General features: G+C 31.7%; 1 protein-coding gene and 1 non-coding gene across 3 annotated transcripts in view; one reads left to right on the top strand and one right to left on the bottom strand.

Moving 5' to 3' along the window:
* Positions 1-13,902, bottom strand: part of rut (adenylate cyclase rutabaga) — a 439,239-nt gene that overhangs the window by 187,730 nt on the left and 237,607 nt on the right. The gene's annotated exons all lie outside the window — the stretch shown is intronic.
* Positions 10,941-11,014, top strand: TRNAI-AAU (transfer RNA isoleucine (anticodon AAU)). The gene has a single exon. It is a non-coding gene; the product is annotated as a tRNA-Ile (tRNA).

Here is a 13,902-nt window from a genome sequence, read left to right as displayed (position 1 = left end):
GAGTGGGAGTCTTAAGCAAAACAAGAATAAATAGGCCATTTGCAAAGACTATGATGGATTTTCTGGGACATCTTAAATACAAAATAAAATTGCTATAATAAATACGAGTATATTTTACTTACTAACTGGTTCACATCAGTTCTTCTACATGGACCATCCCTAACGCGAAACGGGGGTAAGACCATAATTTGTTATTTTGACTTAATTGTTTTTACAACCCAAAAAAGGCTATGACAACAAAGTGTCGCATTTGGCCAAGTGTGATTGAAATAAAATTCCCCAAAAAATTTATTCAATTACATCTTGTATGAGATTACTGGCTTCATATAATGGAAGTCGGGCAAGCAGACAGAGCAGTGATACAAGTAAACTGTTTATTGTACTTGTGACCTACTTTTATTCATGAAGATCCATAAATAAATTGCCATAAAATTAATTAGCTTTGATTAAATTTGAATTTAACCAAGATATTTTATATAAGGAAATTATATGAAAAAAAATTCACCTAACATGGCCAAGGCAATTTACCAACACAGCTGGTGTGGGTTTGAAATGGGTGTGCTCTGTATTTAATGGATTATCGCATATAAAAAAAATTTTACAATAAATATTTGGGCTTGGATGGAGCCTAAAGAGACTTCAATTATGAGATTGATTGATCCAATTACTTTTTCATTGAAATTTCTTTAAATACGGAAGTGTAGAAAACTGCCAAATTCTGTGGTTTTGACTAGGATTAACCGAGAATGTGAACTTATGGGACCAAATAAATTAGAAAATAAAGTCGGGCGGGGCCGACTATATTATACCCTGCACCACTTTGTAGGTTCACATTTTCGATACCATATAAAATCCGAAATCAGAAACACATATATATGGGAGCTATATCTAAATCCGAACCGATTTCAACCAAATTCTGCAAACTTTACGACACTATCAATTGCACTGCTTGTGCAAAATTTAAAACAAATCAGGTTGAAATTCTTAATAGATATCGGGCGAAAGATATATATGGGAGCTATATCTAAAACTGAACCGATTTCCTCCAAAACGAAATTGCCTCTTAAACTTTGATTACAAAAACTGTGTTCACAGACAGGCGGACGGATGGACAGACGGACTAGATCGACTCAGGGGCTGGCCCTGTTCCACAGTGTGGCTCAGGGTATAAATGTATTATCTGGGTGATATAATGACCGATGGACGGAGAAACCAACACATACTTCGATATTCTTAAACTTTTTATACCTCCCACCATAAGATGAGGGGTATACTAACTTTGTCATTCCGTTTGTAGCATATCGAAATATTGGTAAAGTATATATGTTCTGGGTCAAGGTGAAATTCTGAGTGGATCTACGTCCATATATTTTCATAGTTATACAAGCACAGTTGCCACTCAAGCCAAAAATAATCTACGCAATCTGAAGAAAATTTTACCAAAAATCTACCAAATTTTTTTCAAAATTTTATTTTTATGGAAAATTTTTTTAATTTTTTTTATTTCTAAAGATTTTTTCAAAATATTATTTTATTTCTATAGAAAATTTTTTTAAAATTTTATTTCAATGGAAAATTTTTTCAAAATTTTATTTCTATGGAAAATTTTGACAAAATTTTATTTCTATGGAAATTTTTTCAAAATTTTATTTCTATAGAAAATTTTCGCAAAATGTTATTTCTATAGAAAATTTTGTCAAAAGTTTATTTCTCTAGAAATTTTTCTCAAAATTTTATTTCTATAGATTTTTTTTTTCAAAATTTTATTTCTATAGAAGATTTTTTCAAAATTTTATTTCGATAGAAAATCTAAGTTCTGTAGAAAATTTTGTCAAAATTTTATTTCTCTAGAAATTTTTCTAAAAATGTTATTTCTAAAGAATTTTTTTTCAAAATTTTATTTCCATAGAAAACTTTGCCAAAGTTTTATTTCTATAGAAAATTTTGTCAAAATTTTATTTCTATAGAAAATTTTGACAAAATTTTATTTCAATAGAAAATTTTGACAAAATTTTATTTCAATAGATAATTTTTACAAAATTTTATATCTATAGAATTTTTTTTCAAAATTTTATTTCAATAGAAAATTTTCTAAAATGTTAAGCCTATAGTAATTTTTTTCAAAATTTTATTTCTAAAGAAAATTTTCGCAAAATTTAATTCCTATAGAAAATTTTCTCAAAATTTTAAGTCTATAGGAAATTTTTCAAAATGTTGTTTCTATAGTAAATTTTCTCAATATTTTGTTTCTATAGAAAATTTTGACAAAATTTTATTCCTATAGAAAATTTTGACAAAATTTTATTTCAATAGATAATTTTTACAAAATATTATATCTATAGAAAATTTTTTAAAAATTTTATTTCAAAAGAAATTTTTCTAAAAATGTTATTCCTATAGAATTTTTTTCAAAATTTTATTTCTATAGAAAATTTTCGCAAAATTTAACTCCTATAGAAATTGTTCTAAAAATGTTATTTCTATAGAAAATTTTTTTCAAAATTTTATTTCTATAGAAAACTTTGTCAAAATTTTATTTCTATAGAAAATTTTGGCAAAATTTTATTTCTATAGAAAATTTTGACCAAATTTTATTTCTATAGAAAATTTTGACAAAATTTTATTTCTATAGAAAATTTTTACAAAATTTTATATCTATAGAAATTTTTTTCAAAATTTTATTTAAATAGAAATTTTTCTAAAAATGTTATTCCTATAGACAATTTTTTCAAAATTTTATTTCTATAGAAAATTTTAGCAAAATTTAATTCCTATAGAAAATTTTCTCAACATTTTAAGTCGATAGAAAATTTTCTCAAAATGTTGTTTTTATAGAAAATTTTCTCAATATTTTGTTTCTATTGAAAATTTTTTTTCAAAATTTTATTTCTATAGAAAGTTTTCGCAAAATTTAATTTCTGTAGAAAATTTTGTCAAGATTTTCTATTGAAATTATTTCAATAGAAAATTTTGACAAAATTTTATATCTATAGAAAATTGTTTCAAAATTTTACTTCTATAGAAATTTTTCTAAAAATGTTATTTCTATAGAAATTTTTTTTCAAAATTTTATTTATATAGAAAATTTTCGCAAAATTTAATGTTCTCAAAATTTTAAGTCTATAGAAAATTTTCTCAAAGTTTTAATTCTAGAAAAAATTTTCTCAAAATTTTAATTCTATAAAAAATTTTCTCAACATTTTATTTTAATAAAAATTAAACTAAATTTTATTTCCACAGAAAAATTTTCTCAAAATTTTGTTTCTATGGAGAATTTTTCAATATTTTGTTTCTATAGAAAATTTTCTCAAATTTTTATTTCTATATATAGAAAATTGAAGTACTTCTTAGACGGAGAGGAAGATTTTGCAAAATCTACCAGAACATCAAGAATTCTACCAATCTACCAAACAGTAAAAAATCTACCATTTTTGGTAGAATCTTTGGAAACAGGTATGCTTTTTTTCAGTGTAGTGGAGCCTTTAGGAGGAGCAAATTTCATTCGATCCCTTTGAAATTTTGTAGGTGGTGTAAGTATACGGTCTCTAGTCGCCATGCGATTGATCCATATGGGTCCATAATTATATGTAGCCTCCATACAAATTGATCCCCAGATTGTACTTCTTAAGTCTCCTGGAAAAGTAAATTTTATCCGATCTAATTGAAATTGGGTACGTGATGTCAGTATATGTTTTCTACTAATTATGGAAAAAATTAGTCTATATCGGTTCATTCATATTTGTATCGATGTCTACATTCCAAAGTGCGCTAAGTCTAAAAAGTGAATTTTACAGGAAACAAGTTCAAAGTTTTGTTTTTTGAAGTCTAAAAAGTGAATTTTACAGGAAACAAGTTAAAGGTTTTGTTTTTTGAAATTTCTCAAAACCCGTATAAGATAGAAATTCCCTCATTTCGGTCTTAAGATCATATTTTTTATAAATTTTTTTTAGCATGTATGAACTTAAAATTGTGATAATAGAACATGACTAAAAATGACTTAGACCACTTTAGACCGAGCAAAGCTTTTTGCCCTTTTTGGATTGGACATTTTTTAAAACTTTAATCACAGGCTAAATACAATATTAGCCAGAAGGGTCCAATAAATTCCAAATTTTGACAGGATGCAATTCACAAACTCCATCAAAACATGCTAATTCGACTTATCGTACTCTGGAATGAGGCCATCGATATATAGCCCCCCCATATAAACTGAACCCTCAAAATTTGTTATCGGGAGCCTCCTTACACAAAATGCAGGACACTCACACAAGAGGTGTTTAATTGATTCCTTTTCCTCCGCATCATTACAGCTCATACAATAGTCGCGCCAATAGTTTTTGCAAAATCGTCTATCAGGCAGCGACCCGTTATAGCAGATATCAGGAGTGAAATCTGACGTCGCGAGAGAACTAGCATATATAGTGTGCGGTTTAGGTTTAAATGGGGCCATATTTGTTTAGTGTCATTACAAACCTTGAAATTCTCCCACCGAACATTTGCCATCATAACAGCCTTCTCACGCAGTATGAGCTTGCAGGTGCATGCATACCAACAGATTCTAATTCCGTGGAATATGTAAGGTAGTCCCTAGCCTTGCCAACTCTTCTGCTTCACAGTTCCCCGGTATGCTCCTATGGCCAGGCACCCATATTAGGTGAATATTGTGCGGCTCAGCCATCTCATTGAGAGATTTGCGGCATTCGGCGGCCGTTTTCTAGTTAAGGAACACAGAGTCCAAGCTGTATATCATTCGATTTTCTATGTGAATTCCCTCTGATTATGAAAAAAAGTCTTCTCTACAAAATAAACCCCCACGATTATAATACAGAATGGTAATTGGCATTTTTTAATGACCTAAGTTACGGGATATTTTGCGGGTAATTGACTTGATAATATGGAAATAATCGCTGTCATTGGCATATACACAGCTAGGAAATTCATTTTCATTTTACTGATATACGGTGTCTGTTATTCAAAAACGAATTGCTCAGCGTTACTGCCGTTGTTATTGTCTCTCATTTATTGCTGTTATCAGCGGTTCTAATTTCATTAATTTAAATTGCAATGCGTGCTGCTATATGACAACCTAATGGTGGGGGATTGTTAAATTATATCATTCTTTTTTTCTTATTTACTAGTTTTGTTTAGTCATTGTGAAAAATATGACAACAAGTACTTTAAATTAAGAGGCGTACTCAAGACAAATAATAACAAAAAGTAATAACGAGAACTTTGAAAGCTATTATAAAAAAAATAAATATGTTTCAATCAATAATATAATATAAATAATATTCTTAGAAGCTTCGATTCGAATAATGTTTTTTTCGGGAACGGTATCCCGGAATCGAAAAAATATACTGGAATCATGACTTACTTATGCTCCGAATGCATATTGGTAGTTTAATGTTAATCCTCACCTAGAATGGAAAGAACAAGAACAATAACGCAAATTAGATAAAGTAAAAACAATGTTAAAAATATTGATACAAGAATATTATACAAATTAAATTCAAGCCAAAGTTGACCTGGAAAGATTTTCGAATGTACAAAATCATCCTGATAATCCTGGGGCTCCGTTTGTATTGAGCAAGTCCAACTACTTGAAAAAAATCATTGTTTTAAAACAAGCCTATTTTGTCAACGTATTTATTATAGAAAATTTCTGTACCCAGAAAAAAATATCACCAAAATATTTCCAATTGTAAATTTGATTAAAATTGACTAATTAACTTTTTAATCAAATTAAAAAAAAATCAAGTATATACGGCCGTAAGTTCGGCCTGGCCGAAGCTTATGTACCCTCCACCATGTATTGCGTAGAAACTTCTACTGAAGACTGTCATCCACAATCGAATTACTTGGGTTGCGGTAACACTTGCCGATGGTAAGGTATCTTAAAACTTCCTAACACCGTCTTCTAAATTACAAGGTAGTCCATACGTAGTATATATTAAACTAAAAAAAACCGATTAAATACGTATATAATTAAGTTTAAAGTTTCTATAGAAATAAAATTTTGACAAAATAAAATTTTGACAACATTTTCTACAGAAGTAAAATTTGGAAAAAAATTTTCTATAGAAATAAAATTTGGAAAAAAATTTCTATAGAAATAAAATTTTGACAAAATTTTCTAAAGAAATAAAATTTTGACAAAATTTTCTATAGAAATAAAATTTTTACAAAATTTTCTATAAAAAAAAATTTTGACAAAATTTTATATTGAAATAAAATTTTTACAAAATTTTCTATAGAAATAAAATTTTGACAAAATTTTCTATAGAAATAACATTTTGACAATGTTTTCCATAAAAATAAAATTTTGGTAGATTATTTTTGGCTCGAGTGGCAACCATGAATATGAACCGATATGGATCAATTTTTGTGTGATTGGGGATCGGCTATATATAACTATAGACCGATATGGACCAATTTTGGCATGGATATTAGCGGCCTTATACTAACACCACGTTGCAAATTTCAACCGGATCGGATGAATTTTGCTCCTCCAAGAGGCTCCGGAGGACAAATCTGGGAATCGATTTATATGAGGCCTATATATATTTATGGACCGATATGGGCCAATTTTTGCATGGTCATTAGAGAACATATACTAACACCATGTACCAAATTTCAGCCGGATCGAATGAAATTTGCTGCTCTTAGAGCTCCGCAAGCCAAATCGGGGGATCGGTTTATATGGGGGCTATATATAATTATGGACCGATGTGGACCAATTTTTGCATGGTTGTTAGAAATCATATGCTGACACCTGTACCTAATTTCAACCGGATCGGATGAAATTTGCTTCTCTTAGAGGCTCCGCAAGCCAAATCTGTGGATCGGTTTATATGGGAGCTATATATAATTATGGACCGATGTGGACCAATTTTTGCATGGTCATTAGAGAACATATACCAATACCATGTACCAAATTTCAGCCGGATCGGATGAAATTTGTTTCTCTTAGAGGCTCCGCAAGCTAAATCCGGGGATCGGTTTATATGGGGGTTATATGTAATTATGGACCGATATGGACCAATTTTTGCATGGTTGAGACCATATACTAACACCATGTACCAAATTTCATCCGGATGGGATGAAATTTGCTTCTCTTAGAGCAATCGCAAGCCAAATTTGGGGGTCCGTTTATATGGGGGCTATACGTAAAAGTGGACCGATATGGCCCATTTGCAATACCGACCGACCTACATCAATAACAACTGCTTGTGCCAAGTTTCAAGTCGATAGCTTGTTTCGTTCGGAAGTTAGCGTGATTTCAACAGACGGACGAACGGACGGATATAATTTATAATAAACACATTTCCTTAATTGGTTTTTCATACCCTCCACCATAGGATGGGGGGTATATAAACTTTGTCATCCGTTTGTAACACATGGAAATATTGCTCTAAGACCCCATAAAGTATATATATTCTGGGTCGTGGTGAAATTCTGAGTCGATCTCAGCATGTCCGTCCGTCAGTCCGTCTGTTGAAATCACGCTAACTTCCGAACGAAACAAGCTATCGACTTCAAACTTGGCCCAAATAGTTGTTATTGATGTAGATCGGATGGTATTGCAAATAGGCCATATCAGTCCACTTTTACGTATAGCCCCCATATAAACGGACCCCCAGATTTGGTTTGCGGAGCCTATAAGAGTAGCATATTTCATCCGATCTGGCTGAAATTTGGTACACGGTGTAAGTATACGGTCTCTAACACAAAAATTGGTCTCTAACGCAAAAATTGGTCCATATCGGCCCATAATTATATATAGACCCTATATAAACCGATCCCCAGATTTGGTTTGCGGACCCTCTAAGAGAGGCAAATTTCATCCGATACGGCTGAAATTTGGTACATGGTATTAGTATATGGTCTCTAACAACATTGCAAAAAGTGGTCCATATCGGTCCATAATTATATATAGCCCCCATATAAACCGATCCCCAGATTTGACCTCCGGAGCCTCTTGGAAGACCAAAATTCATCTGATTCTTTTTGAAATTTAGAACGTGGTGTTAATTAATGGCATCAAACCCCTATGCAAAAATTGGTCGAAATCGGTCCATAATTATATATAGCCCCCATATAAACCGATCCCCAGATTTGACGTACGGTGCCTTTTGAAGAAGCAAAATTCCTCCGATCTGGTTGAAATTTGGTACGTGGTGGTAGTATATGATATTTAAAAACCATGCCAAAAGTGGTACATATCAGTCCATAATCATATATAGCCCCCATATAAACCGATCCCGAGATTTAGTTTTGGAGCCTCTTGGAGGAGCAAATTTCATCCGAGTCAGTTGAAATTTGGTACATTGTGCTAGTATATGGCCGTTAACAACCATACCTAACTAGGTCCATATCGCTCTATAGTTATATATAGCCCTCAGATAAATCGATCACCAATCACACAAAAATCAAGTTCATAATTGTATATAGCCGCCATATAAGTGACCCCCATATTTCAATTCTGGCTCTCTACGTACCGTGCAAAAGTCCATATCGATTCGTAATTATTTGTATATACCTTTTTTGTCTAATATATACCACGTATGGACTACCTTGCAATTTAGAAGACGGTGTTAGGAAGTTTGAAGATACCTGGCCATCGGCAAGTGTTACCGCAACCCAAGTAATTCGATTGTGGATGACAGTCTTCAGTAGAAGTTTCTACGCAATCTATGGTGGAGGGTACATAAGCATCGGCCTGGCCGAACTTACGGCCGTATATACTTGTTTTTTTTTTAATTAAAAATAAAATATTGTTTACTTTAAAGTATCTGTCATAATGTGGATTTTTTATTTGTACAACAAGAGCTTTGTAACTTTATCGTAAAAACAAAATCGAATAAATGAGATATTTATCCTAGGTTAGGTTAGGTTAGGTTATGTGGCAGCCCGATGTATCAGGCTCACTTAGACTATTCAGTCCATTGTGATACCACAGTGGTGAACTTCTCTCTTATCACTGAGTGCTGCCCGATTCCATGTTAAGCTCAATGACAAGGGACCTCCTTTTTATAGCCGAGTCCGAACGGGGTTGCACATTGCACTCAAACCACATAGAGAAGCTTTGAAACCCTCAGAAATGTCACCAGTATTACTGAGGTGGGATAATCCACCGCTGAAAAACTTTTTTGGTGTTCGGTCGTAGCAGGAATCGAACCCACGACCTTGTGTATGCAAGGCGGGCATGTTAAGCATTGCACCACGGTGGTTCCCTATCTGTATCCTAAGTTTATTTTAAGTAGCCCAAATTTAAAGCTTGATAGGTCCTTAAAACGGCCTTTATTTTAACAAAGTCTTATCTTTGGCTCGGAATTAATACTAAAATCTTTAAGGGGAGATCAAAAACTTTGGTTCCAAGTACTACTTTCACTGAAAAAAATATTGTCTTGAGAAAAAATATTTCGTATCCTTCAATACGAATGGCACTTTTGTTAAAGGCGGATTTCTCGCATAAAAAATTGTCTTCTTAACCAAACATAACAGTTTATATAAAGATTTCAATAAAGCCATTTTGACCTTAATATCAATATCTTCAATACGTATGGCACTTTTGTTAAAGGCGCATTTCTCGCATATAAAATTGTTTTCTTAACCAAACATAACTGTTTATATAAAGATTTCAATAAAGCCATTTTGTCATTAGAGTTAGAAGATTCGGCATTAAAATTAGTATTTTTAAGTAAAATATTTTTTTTTAAATAAAAGAATATTATTGAAGTCGTCCTTAATTTCGAGGATTTTTTGTAACTTATTCCAAAAGAGGAAATTAAAAGCATCCTTAGTTCAGTTCTCCGCTTCTACAATTAAAGAAAGATGTAGTTGGATGCAAAGATGTTGTCCCAATTTAAAGAAGTCTCATCTTTGGTTCGGAATCAATACGAAAATTCGTATTGATGAGAGAGTATTAAATTGGGAAATTTTTTTAAAAAGCTATCTAGCTTTTTGCCATTAACAAAAGACGTTTGCTTAAATATAAATGTCAGTTTAAAAATCGAAAATATAACAGATACTTAAAAAAACCATAATATTTGTTTAACTAAAAACAAATAAACCAAAGATGTAAATCCCTCAAAATTAGTCTTATCGTCTTTATCTTTAATTTAAAAATACAATATCTCAGTTAATATAATGATTATTTCTTTATGTCAAAAATGTTTTTCGTTACTTTAAGGAAAATTTGCCAATTTCAAAGGATCTTGTCCTAAATTTAACAAGGAAAACAATGGGATCAATGACTATGAACTTCCTTTTAAATAAAATTTTAAATATTTTAAAGAAATTTTAAAATTGTAAAAATTTTTCCGTCCTAAAATTTAGGTTGCATAATCTTTAATTTTAGGTCAATATTGTTTTTTTTTTTTTTTTCACTGTACGAAATTTTTGTAGCAGGATTAACTTTTTTCCAAAATATAATTTAATGCACAGTAGTTTATTAATGCAACAAATTCCTCACACTACACATAAAGAAAAATCACGAAAATTTTTCCAATTAAAATTTTAATTGAGTTTTCAAAACTTTTCAATTAAAAATTTAATTGATTCAACACATTTTTTAATTGAAACAAAAATCAATCACAAAAACTAATAGTACCAATTAATTTTATCAATAATATTTTAAAAGACCTTCAACTAATGTTTATCATTTCTGTGATTGAAGACATTTCAAATAAAAAATTAATTGCATCAATTAATTTCGTGATTGAATCAGATTTTTTTCCTTTATTTAAAGCAATGAATATCAACATAAATAATAAATAAAACTGTGCTGCTATGACCATAACAAGGGATTCACACCCCCTCTGATTACAATTTAAATTTAGAATTTCTTATCAGTTGGACTTTTTTTCGATTTCCACAAACGCAAAATCAAGTGCATTTTGTTTTCGTTTTACTTTCCGTTTCAGTTGTTAGTCATCCGAGGCCCATTAGCTCAGTTGGTTAGAGCGTCGTGCTAATAACGCGAAGGTCGCGGGTTCGATCCCCCCATGGGCCAGTCAAATTTTTATGACTTTCTTGTTTTTTTTTTTTTTTTTTAATTTAAGCTGGTACGGAAATTAAACGGCACAACAACTCAAATACATGGTTACAAAAACTCCTCCTCAAAGTCATAGAAACTAAAAAATAAAAAAAATAAAAAATGGTAATTGTCGTATATAAGCGGCAGTGCATGATACCGGTGATGACATTGATGACGATGACATTAAAGTTTATGACTTTTAACACACAAAAGTGCTATTTACGATTATAGGAAATGGTCTCATATACAAATGAAACTAACCTACATTCATTCGATTTTGACACATGTCAAACTATCGATTTGTGCAAAAACTCATATATGTGTTAAAGATGAAGAGAATCTTTATGATGACATTGATTTCCGTTAAATATGTACATCACACATGTCATTTCTAAATACGCTGCCATTTTTAGTTCTGCGAAGGCTTGATTTTAAATGTCTTTCTATTTGACCCATATGTGGTTATGGGATGGGATAAGGTTTGAAGGTCTTTTGTGATACAAATTGAATTTGATGATAATGAAAAGAAAATGAGAAATTTCAGATTAACTTCTAAAAAAACTAAAGTCTGAAGCAATGAAATAAATCGAGAATTTTTTCTCTAAGCACACTGAAAAAAAATCTTTTCTGAGGATCGGAAAAAAATTTTTTCTGCAGCAAAAAAATTGCATCGTTTGCCATAAATTCGGCTTTATTTGCACTTCAAATAAATCCTTTAAATTGAGAGAAAATTTCATTTCACTAAAGGTTCGATCTGGAGGAAAATATTTTTCTTTGGGTGTATGACAAGGCCACCGCACTCTAATTTTCGACTCAAAAATTTCAAATGAAAACAGTGATTAAAAAAATTATATAAGGAATAAAGCCTAATACGGTTCTAAAAATTTTATCTTTACACTAATACTTTGGCATATTTCCGAGTCAAAGAAGTAGAAAATTGAAGCATGGATATAATTACGATACAATTAAATTTGAGTTTTGAATACATTGTACTAGGAGACAAATTGGAATTTATACGTTTTTTCTGATTTGTATACCCTCCACCATAGGATGGGGGGTATATTAACTTTGTCATTCCGTTTGTAACACATCGAAATATTGCTCTAAGACCCCATAAAGTATATATATTCTGGGTCGTGGTGAAATTCTGAGTCGATCTAAGCATGTCCGTCCGTCTGTTGAAATAACGCTAACTTACGAACGAAACAAGTTATCGACTTGAAACTTGGCAAAAGTAGTTGTTATTGATGTAGGTCGGATGGTATTGCAAATGGGCCATATCGGACCACTTTTACGTATACCCCCATATAAACCAACGCTAAGATTTAACTTGCGGAGCCTCTTGGAGGAGCAAAATTCATCCGATCTGGCAGAAATTTGGTGCATGGTGTTGGAATATGGTCTCCAACAACCATGCACAAATTGGTCCACATCGGTCCATAATTACATATAGCAACCATATAAACGGACCCCCAGATTTGGCTTGCGGAGCCTCTAAGAGAAGCAAATTTCATCCGATCCGGCTGAAATTTGGTACATGGTGTTAGTATATGGTCTCTAACAACCATGCAAGAATTGGTCCATAGCGGTCCTTAATTATATATAGCCCCCATATAAATCGATCCCCAGATTTGACCTCCGGAGCCTCTTAGAGGAGCAAAATTCATCCGATCCGGTTGAAATTTGGTACGTGGTGTTATTATATGGTCTCTAATAACCATGCAGGAATTGGTCCATATCGGTCCATAATTATATGTAGCCCCTATATAAACCGATCCTCAGATTTGACCTCCGGAGCCTCGTGGATGAGCAAAATTCATCCGATTCGGTTGAAATTTTGTACGTGGTGTTAGTATATGGTCTCTAATAACCATGCAAAAATTGGTCAATACCGGTTTTAATTATATATAACCCCCATTTAAACCGATCCTCAGATTTGAACTCCGGAGCTGTTGGAGGGGCAAAATTCATCCGATCCGGTTGAAATTTGGTACGTGGTGAAATTTGGTACATTGCGCTAGTATATGGCCGCTAACAACCATGCCAAACTTGTTCCATATCGGTCTATAGTTGTATATAGGCGATCTCCAAAAATAATCTACCAAAATTTTATTTCTATAGAAAATTTTGTCACAATTTTGTTACTATTCAAAATTTTGTCAAAACTTTATTTCTATAGAAAGTTTTGTCAAAATTTTATTTCTATAGAAAATTTTGTCAAAATTTTAGTGCTATAGAAAATTTTGTCAAAATTTTATTGCTATAGAAAATTGTGTCAAAATTTTATTTTTATAGAAAATTTTGTCAAAATTTTATTTCTATAGAAAATTTTGTCAAACTGAATTATATACGTATTTAATCGGCTTTTGTTGTTTAATATATTCCCCCTATGGACTAACTTACAATTAAGAAGATTTAAGATACCTTGCCATCGGCAAGTGTTACGGCAACCCAAGTAATTCGATTGTGAATGTCAGTTTTAAGTACAAGTTTCTATACAATCCATGGTGGAGGGTACATAAGATTCGGCCTGGCCGAACTTACGGCCGTATATACTTGTTTTTCTTCAACCGTAATTCCTAGCTTTGAACGCTTTTAGCTTTGTGATATAGACAAAGACAAAGGCAACTTCATTATTATACCCACGACCATAGAATGGTGATGGGGGTATAACAAGTTTGTCATTCTGTTTGTAACACATCGAAATATTGATTTCCGACTATATAAAGTATATATATTCTTGATCAGGGAGAAATTCTAAGACGATTTAACTATGTCTGTCTGTCTGTTGTAATCACGCTACAGTCTTCAATAATGAAGCAATCGTGCTGACATTTTGCACAAACCGTCTTTTGTCTGCAGGC

Source organism: Haematobia irritans, chromosome 3, assembly GCF_050003625.1.
Source record: "Haematobia irritans isolate KBUSLIRL chromosome 3, ASM5000362v1, whole genome shotgun sequence".
Taxonomy (NCBI): Eukaryota; Metazoa; Arthropoda; class Insecta; order Diptera; family Muscidae; genus Haematobia; species Haematobia irritans.
This window is presented reverse-complemented; position numbering and strand designations above follow the sequence as displayed.